Raw genomic sequence first — 9,931 nt, forward strand, 5'->3', positions numbered from 1 at the left:
TGGGCCGCGCGCTGTGGCCCAGCGAAGCCAGCCCACTTATTTTTCTGCCCACGCAGCTGGTGAAATTCTATTTTCCGCACAGGGCGACAAATAGTCAGAGTTTCACACAGGACAACCAATAATACGCTGGCCCATTTTTCTTTTTTCTGTGTTTTACTTCTATTTTTGTTCTCATTTCCCTATATCTTTTTTCACTTCCAAGTTTATTTTTCTTTTAAAATTTAGTTCGTAAATATAAAATTCCCCGAAAACATTCAGAATAAAAAAAACAAATTTTGGAAAATGTTCAGAATTCGAAAACTTTGTTGCTATTTTGAAAAGTGTTTGGAACTTTAAAAAGTTTCCCATTTTTTAAATAATATTGCTTTTCAAAATTGTTCGAGATTTCCAAAAAGGAAATGGCATTTTAAAAAATGCTCCGAATTCAAAAAATATTATTATTTTAGTGAAATTTTCAAAATAAAAAATAATATTAGTATATAAAACATACACATTTTCTAAAAATCTTATGAATTTTCAACACATGTTCTTGTTTTAAAAAAAATATTCACAAATTCAAATAATGTTCATGTTTTTATAATAAAAAATTGGTGTTTTAAAAAATTGTGAATTTTAAAATATGTTCCCTTTCATATTTTGTTCGCGTTTTTTCAAAAGTGTACATAATTTTAAAAAAATTGTTCAGGATTTAAAATATTGTTCATGTTTCCTAGAATATTCAGAAACTACATACCTTGAAATCCCCTCGATTGAAAGGATTGAAAGGAAGAGTATATTGAATAACTCATGGGTCTTCTCTCGCGTACGATGACGTAACAAAACTCTTAAATGCCCTCAATCAATGAACGGAAAAATAGTGGATTGATTCCTTCACACGCGGCGAAACCGAGAAACTATATGTTTCTTTTCGTGTGCACGCAGGGTTTTGCTTGCACATATAATTCTCATTGATTTTAAATGCATACTATTTTATCTCCCGTTGCAACGCACGGGCATATGTGCTAGTATCATGTAATGATGAAGTCTAACTCTCTTCCTATGCATCGGCATGTCATAAAAGAACAATTCATGCACACAAAGTAAAGGCCAATGCATAGTATAAACAGTTTCTTGCAAATTTATCATGTTGGAAACATAGAGAGGCGGAGATGTAGTTCCTCTCTCATAATAATTGCAAGTAGGAGCAGCAAGCACATGCATATTATATCTATCAAAATCATCATGTGTAATAGTAAAACACAACCCATCAATATAATCCTTAATAAGGGCAAACTTCTCTGATATAGTGTAGTCGGGAGAATTCAAAAAGATAATAGGACTATCATGCGTGGGTGCAATAGCAACAATTTCATGTTTAACATAAGGAACTATAGCAAGTTCATCTCCATAAGCATAATTCATATTGGCATCTTGGCCACAAGCATAGCTAGCATCATCAAAAAGGGATATTTCAAAAGAATCAACGGGATCATAATAGTTATCATAGCAATCATCCATCGGTAAGCACGAAGGAACATTAAACAATGTATGAGTTGGAGGGTTACTCTCATTAGAAGGTGGGCACGGGTAGCTAATCCATTCTTCTTCCTTTTGTTCTTCGTTCTCCTCATCATCTTTTTCATCCAATAAGCTCACAGTTTCATCAATTTCTTCTTCCATAGAATCTTGCAAAATATTAATCTTTTTTTGGACAGCGGAGACTCTCTCAATACAACCATCAATATCATAATTGAATTCATAATTCTCATAGCAATATTTAAGTATAGCAAAAATTTCAGGTCTGTAAACACCATCATCAAGATTTTCACACTCTTTAAACAAAGATTCAATTTCATAAGCACCCATAAAATCAACGAATTCTTCTATTTGTTCCACATCATAGTAATCATATATGCCATTAGCATAAGAAGCCAAGGTTTTATCATCATTAAATTTGCATGAAAAGGGAAGGTGTGGAGCCTTCATCCTAGAGCAACAAGTATAATCATATCTCAAGCATAGTTCCTGAGCATACCAATGCAACATATGAATTAGATCCCATAATAGTTTCCCTTTTTGAGTCAAGTGATAATCCCTAAAGTATTCATGTTGATCCAACATGTCTCCCACTACATAATTGAATGGGGTTTTCTCAGGATTATTAAAGTTGTACATAATATTTTTCACATAACCAGCATCGAGGGTTTTAGGAGGTTCGCCATCTCCATGAGTATCAAGTACACCTAATTTTTTTAGTATTTCGTGTTCCATATCCATAACTAAATATAGAGAACAACTTAGAACATCAAAATAAGATCTAAGTGATAAAGCAAACAAGCACACACACGAGAATATTCACCCCACGCTATGACTCCCCGGCAACGGCGCCAGAAAAAGGTCTTGATAACCCACAAGTATAGGGGATCAATTGTAGCCTCTTTAGATAAGTAATAGTGTCGAACCCAATGAGGAGCTAAAGGTAGAACAAATATTCCCTCAAGTTCTATCGACCACCGATACAACTCTACGCACGCTTAACGTTCGCTTTACCAAGAACAAGTATGAAACTAGAAGTACTTTGTAGGTGTTGTTGGATAGGTTTGCAAGATAATAAAGAGCGCGTAAATAAAAAGTAGGGGCTGTTTAGATAAATACAACAACTAAATTAGTTTCAGTAGAGAGCTTTTTGTCACAAGAAAGTTACTTGTCCCTAGACAATCGATAACTAGACCGGTAATCATTATTGCAATTTTATTTGAGGGAGAGGCATAAGCTAACATACTTTCTCCACTTGGATCATATGCACTTATGATTGGAACTCTAGCAAGCATCCACAACTACTAAAGATCACTAAGATAAAACCCAACCATAGCATTAAAGTATCAAGTCCTCTTTACTCCCTTATGCAAACAACCTACTTACTCGGGTATGTGCTTCTGTCACTCATGCCACACACCATAAGCAAATCATGAACGTATTGCAACACCCTACAGTGGGGATCCCTCATGCTTGCGGGACATGAAGAGCACCATAGGACAACACCAATAATAAAACATGCAACTCAAACCAATCATGATCATCAATTAACCCATAGGACAAAATGGATCTACTCAAACATCATAGGATAACCATACATCATTGGGAAATAATATATAACGTTGAGCACCATTTTTAAGTAGAGATTACAGCGGGTAAAATAGGGGTTACACCGCTGCATAGAGGGGGGGGGGAGTTGGTGATGACGGCGGTGAAGTTGTTGGTGAAGATTGCAGTGCCGATGATGGCCCCGGTGGCACTCCGGTGCCACCGGAAGCGAGGGGGAGAGAGCTCCCTCCTTCTTCTTCTTCCTTGACCTTCTCCCTAGATGGGAGAAGGGGTTCCCCTCTGGTCCATGGTCTCCATGGCGTGGGAGGGGCGAGAGCCCCTCCGAGATTGGATCTGTCTTTTTGTTTCTGCGTTCCAGATTCTGCTCTTTCACCGTTTCTTAAATTCCCAGAGATCCGTAACTCCGATTGGGCTAAATTTTGGACACGATCTCTATCCGGATATTAGATTTCTTGCGGAGAAAGAAGGGCACCGACCGCCTTACGGGGTGGCCATGAGGGCCCAGGGCGCTCCTGACCCCCTGGGGCGCGCCTCCCTGCCTCGTGGCCCCCTCGGGCATCATCTCATGTTGATTCTTCTTCCCAAAAATCACATATATTTCAAAAAAATCTCTGTCAGTTTTTATCCCGTTTGGACTACGTTTGATATGGATTTTCTGCGAAACAAAAAACATGCAACAAACAGGAACTGACACTAGGCACTGGATCAATATGTTAGTCTTAAAAATAGTATAAAAAGTTGCCAAAAGTATATGAAAGTTGTATAATATTGGCATGGAACAATAAAAAATTATAGATACGATGAAGACGTATTAGCTACAAACGATCCCCTATCTCTACTCTTAAGGGACGACTTGATAGTCTCCGTTCCACAGTTTATTTTCGTCCCACCTTTTTCTAGTTTATTTTCGTCCCTGCTCCCACCTCCCAGGTAGTCCCCTCCATGCCAAAAAAAAAATCAAACCAACCCACGTTACTAGGGAGCGATGCCTCCAGGTACTCCCCTCCACGCCAAAAAAATGGACGAAAATAAACCGACGAAAGAAAACCAGCGAAAAAATCATCTTGGTCTGGCAACATGTGAATGAGAAAGCGAAGCCTCCAGGTGCCCCCGAGCGACGCCACACCAGATACCTTCACTGTCGCCCTCGCACATCAAGCCCGCACCCTCGCCGTCTCAGTCACCGCCGCCCTCACCCTCGCAGTCGCTGCCGATCCCCTTCCCTCATCATCCTCCCTCAAGCGCTCGCCGCAACGACCGTGAGTGTGGCTGCTCCTCGCCCATTCTCTGGCAACCGTCCCCTCCCCGCTGCCTCCGCCGACGCTGGATAGAACGAGGTGGGTTCAACCAGTAGAGCCCTGGGCGAGATCGCGTGCGAGTGGACGGAGTAGGCGCTGGTGGTCCTGGTGAACCATGGGCGGAGTCAGAGCAGAGAGTTGGGGTGTAGGAGATGAGGAGAATGGGGTAGGCTTCATGATGGAAGGAGATACGACGGCAAAGAATGTGGAGGTCGGGTGTTACATGGAGGCGCATGGTGAGCACCACACGCAGATGTTCCTCTTAGCTTCCTACCTCTTCCCTGCTGCCCTAATTTCCCCCTACGACTCAATCATGCCTCAAGCTACTCTCTAATTTTTGGAATTTGCATTGTGGTATATTCTGAATTCTTGTTTGATTACAATGAAAGAAGTGGAAGAGGATCTGCAGTTGTGTCGGGGTAAACTTTAGTGATGTTGTTGTTTCTTTTAAAGATCTTCTTTCTTTCAGCACTACAAACTTCTCAAGCAAATTCGTGTGATTTATTTATTTGATTCATAGGTTGTAATCTATTTGAGGTCTGATTGTGCTTTCCTGATCTAACTTACAGTGCAAGTAGTCCATTTAACACCAGTTTAGAAGAAAAAACTATATTCATCCAGGTGATGCCATTCATTTGCTAAGTGCTTCTGAATTTTTGTTGTTCTAATGCATTTGCTTCTGAATTATGACATGTGGATTTGTTTTTTAATCTGTTTATGTGCAAGGTCATGTAAGGAGAGCAAGGATCCTTGGGAGATGCTACTCTAATTTTTTGCCATTCAGATGACACTATTATCACAATCTTGTTATGGCTGAAACAATTGCCTTGCATCATAATTTTTTTGAGTTAATTAACAGGGATATAATGCCGAATACTTGGAGCACACTTTGTTATTAGTACAATGCAGATTGATTGTGCAATTTGTGAGTAAGAGCACATTTAGATGGAAGTGGTGGTAACAGAATAGGAGTACTAAATATGTTATGTGTGTTTTGTACAAAACTATTTCCCTTCTGTTCCATGTTTTGGTCATATGCAATCATCCACCACATCAGTATCGCTAGCTGCACGATTTGATCTATTTTCATGATGCTCAATTGGAATCTCTCTGCATTTTGTAGAAAAATGGCTGTGTAAGCTTTTGATTAACCTGTAATAGTTAGCTTGTCTTGTATCTATTTGATCAGTTTTTCCAAAAAGTACGAACACACACATTGTATAAATTTTACATGGATTTACATGATGGGCAAGTAGCCTTGGTCTCCTGCCTCTTCCATTTTCATATGGTATATATAGTTCTAAATTCAGTTTAACATGAATCTTGATAATACTTTGTTGAAGTCGAAGTAGGAATTAGGGCCAGGTAGAATTAAATTGCAACTATTAGCGTAATTAGCATTGATACCTCTGTCAGAGGTATTCTAAGGATTTGGCATCAAGCACTAATTATGAAGATTCAGTTTTCATTGTGCCCACTTGACGTTGTCAGCGATATCCTTTATGCCTTACAATCCATGTTGTTGTATTCTTTCTTACCACATCCATTGTGTTGTTTTGTTATGCTAAATTAACCACAGGATCGGGAGTATGCTATCAGCAAGATCCTTTATGCCTTATAATTCAGGTTGTTGTATTCTTTCCTACCACGTCCATTGTGTTCTTCTGTTATGCTAAATTAACCACTAGATCAGGGGGACAGCCACCCAGTAACTCTTCCTTATCTTCCCTCTCCTCTCTTAAACTTTCTATGGTTCTTGGTTTGATTCTCAAAGAGCTCGAACTCGTCTTGAGTTTTTGATTATGACCTTCCCTATTTTGTTGCTACAGATTACTGTACTAATGTCTTGTGTAGCAAATATTTACTAAGATGGGATAATAGGTATACTAGTTTTCTAATTCACGACTTCATGTGATTTCTTCCTGGTCTATGTCAAGTCAAGTTATTTTTGTTCTGAATAATTTACTAACACAGTGCAGGTTCATGTGCATAGCAAGTGTTAAAAAAGTCTCAATTATCTGCATGGTATATCTATTCATTATCTTTTCCAGAATGAAGTGAGGTATGGTCCGGATCAATGAACTCGAGAGGCGGCAGTGGATCCCTAGGTTTTTTGGTTTCTGAAAGAGAAATTTGTTTTGGCTTTTTTCTACACGCATACCGTCAATAATGGAGAATCATGTGCAGGAAGTGAGATTTGAGAAGCACTAGGGTGCGACAGTGGAGGAAGTAAAATATATGTCGGAGACGGCCATGATGGCATGAATATGAACCGTCCGGTTCTGAGGGGCATCGAGAACATCATCAGAGCCCCTCAACAGCACCTGGTTCTGAGCAAGAGGGGGCTGGTCAGCATGTTTGTGACATGTTCTTCCATGTAGTTAACTACTATTCAAACCTTGGTTTTCTGGAAAGTCAATGCATTTTTAATAGTAACTGATTTGTGATTCTTCCATGTTTTTGGCTTAGGTGCATATTTTCACATGACTCATGCGCGGAGCCAGCGGGTCTGAGGATTGAGCTCGTGCCCAAGCAGTAGAGCGAGGGATACTTATGAAACATATATGTTGTGCCAATGCATCGTTAGGTGAACATCTTTCTATTTCACAGGTGATTTACTTTCTTGACTTGGTGTGGCATCTGTAATTGCACAAGTGTGTTGGGTCATATTGAAATAGTGTGGATAGATCAATTTTGTTTATTCAGATCTGTCATAAATTGTCATATTGAAAGTTAGGAGGCTCACTCGTGTAGTTTTAAAATAGCAAGTAGGTCTCCTTGGTATACTCAATACCCGACAGTGTTTGCAATGCAATAGTTGGTCAAATACTGGACCTGGATGTTATACTCATGTAGGAGTTTACGTCTATTGCTACCTCTTGAGCATTGTGTTGGTTTTCCCTTGAAGAGGAAAGGGTGATGCAGCAAAGTACCATAAAGTATTTCCTCAGTTTTGAGAATCAAGGTATCAATCTAGTAGGAGGCCACACGCAAGTCCCTCGTACCTACACAAACAAATAAGAACCTCGCAACCAACGCGATAAAGGGGTTGTCAATCCCTTCACGGTCACTTACGAGAGTGAGATCTGATAGAGATGATACGATAATATTTTTGGTATTTTTATGACAAATATTAAAAGTAAAGTTTTTAAAATAAAAGGTAATAGAAATAACTTGTTGATGGAAGATTAATATAATGGAGAATAGACCTGGGGTCATAGGTTTCACTAGTGGCTTCTCTCAAGATAGCATAAGTATTACGGTGGGTGAACAAAGTACTGTCGAGCAATTGATAGAAAAACGAATAATTATGAGAATATCTAGGCATGATCATGTATATAGGCATCACGTCCGTGACAAGCAGACCGACTCCTGCCTGCATCTACTAGTATTACTCCACACATTGACCGCTATCCAGCATGCATCTAGAGTATTAAGTTCATAAGAACAGAGTAACGCATTAGGTAAGATGACATGATGTAGAGGGATAAACTCAAGCAATATGATATAAACCCCATCTTTTTATCCTCGATGGCAACAATACAGTACGTGTCCTTTCCCTTTCTGTCACTGGGATCGAGCACCGCAAGATTAACCCAAAGCTAAGCACTTCTCCCATTGCAAAAAAAGATCAATCTAGTAGGCCAAACCAAACTGATAATTCGAAAAGACTTACAAAGATAACCAATCATACATAAAAGATTTAAGAGAAGAATCAAATATTGTTCATAGATAGACTTGATCATAAACCCACAATTCATCGTCTCTCGACAAACACACCGCAAAAAGAGTTACATCAAATAGATCTCCAAGAAGATCGAGGAGAACTTTGTATTGAGACCCAAAGAGAGAGAAGAAGACATCTAGCTAATAACTATAGACCTAAAGGTCTGAAGTAAACTACTCACACATCATCGAAGGGGCCATGGAGTTAATGTAGAGGCCCTCCATGATCGATGCCCCCTCCGGCGGAGCTTCGGGAAAGGCCCCAAGATGGGATCTCTTGGGTACAGAAGGTTGCGGCGGTGGAAATAGGGTTTCGCGATGCTCCTGTTTTCGGGGTATATGAACATATATAGGAGGAAGAAGTAGGTCGGTTGAGCCACAAGGGGCCCACGAGGGGGAGGGCGCGCCCAGGGGGGTAGGCGCGCCCCCTGCCTCGTGGCCTCCTCGTTGGTTTCTTGACGTCCACTCCAAGTCCTCTGGATCACGTTTGTTCCAAAAATCACGCTCCCGAAGGTTTCATTCCGTTTGGACTCCATTTGATATTCCTTTTCTGTGAAACACTGAAATAGGCAAAAAAAAACAACAATTTGCACCGGGCCTTCGGTTAATAGGTTAGTCCCAAAAATAATATAAAAGTGTAAAATAAAGCCCATTAAACATCCAAAACAGAATATATAATAGCTTGGAACAATAAAAAATTATAGATACGTTGGAGACGTATTAAGCATCCCCAAGTTTAATTTCTGCTCGTCCTCGAGTAGGTAAATGATAAAAACAGATTTTTTGATGTGGAATGCTTTCTAGCATATTCTTCAATGTAATTTTTTCTATTGTGGCATGATTATTCAGATCCGAAAGATTCAAGATAAAAGTTTAATATTGACATAAAAATAATAATACTCCAAGCATGCTAACCAAGAAATTATGTCTTATCAAAATAACATAGCCAAAGAAAACTTATCCCTACAAAATCATATAGTTTGGCCATGCTTCATTTTCATCACACAAAATGCTCTCATCATGCACAACCCCGATGACAAGCCAAGAAATTGTTTCATACTTAGCCTTTTCAAACTTTTTCAAATTTTACGCAATATATGAGCGCGAACCATGGACATAGCACTATGGGTGGAATAGAATATAATGATTGAGGTTGTGTGAGAAGACAAAAAAGGAGAAAGTTTCACATTGACGCGGCTAATCAATGGGCTATGAAGATGCCCACCGATTGATGTCAATGCAAGGGGTAGGGATTGCCATGCAACGGATGCACTAGAGCTACAAATATATGAAAGCTCATCAAAGAAACTAAGTGGGTGTGCATCCAACTTTCTTGCTCACGAAGACCTAGGGCATTTGAGGAAGCCCATCATTGGAATATACAAGCCAAGTTCTATAATGTAAAATTCCCACTAGTATATGAAAGTGACAAAATAAGAGACTCTTTATCATGAAGATCATGGTGCTACTTTGAAGCACAAGTGTGGAAAAAGGATAGTAACATTGTCCCTTCTCTCTTTTTCTTTCATTTTTTTATTTGGGCCTGCTTTTCTCTTTTTATGGCCTCTCTTTTTTGTTCATTTTTTGTCCGGAGTCTCATCCCGACTTGTGGGGGAATCATAGTCTCCATCATCCTTTCCTCACTTGGGACAATGCTCTAATGATGATCATCACACTTTTATTTACTTACAACTCAAGAATTACAACTCGATACTTAGAACAAAATATAACTCTATGTGTATGCCTCCGGCGGTGTACCGGGATATGCGATGAATCAAGAGTGACATTTATGAAAATTAAGCATGGTGGCTTTGCCACAAATA

The 9,931-nt window shown here is 39.5% G+C and overlaps 1 long non-coding RNA gene across 2 annotated transcripts; it reads left to right on the plus strand.

Moving 5' to 3' along the window:
* Positions 1–4,177: 4,177 nt before the first annotated feature.
* Positions 4,178–7,280, plus strand: LOC123151490 (uncharacterized). Of its 2 annotated transcripts, XR_006475679.1 has the most exons (4): positions 4,178–4,618; positions 4,952–5,003; positions 5,109–6,759; positions 6,852–7,273. It is a non-coding gene; the product is annotated as an uncharacterized lncRNA (long non-coding RNA). The 2 variants fall into 2 exon arrangements; XR_006475678.1 differs by having other exon boundaries at positions 4,952–6,759; positions 6,852–7,280.
* The last annotated feature ends 2,651 nt before the right edge of the window (positions 7,281–9,931 follow it).

This window comes from Triticum aestivum, chromosome 7A (assembly GCF_018294505.1).
Source record: "Triticum aestivum cultivar Chinese Spring chromosome 7A, IWGSC CS RefSeq v2.1, whole genome shotgun sequence".
NCBI lineage: Eukaryota > Viridiplantae > Streptophyta > Magnoliopsida > Poales > Poaceae > Triticum > Triticum aestivum.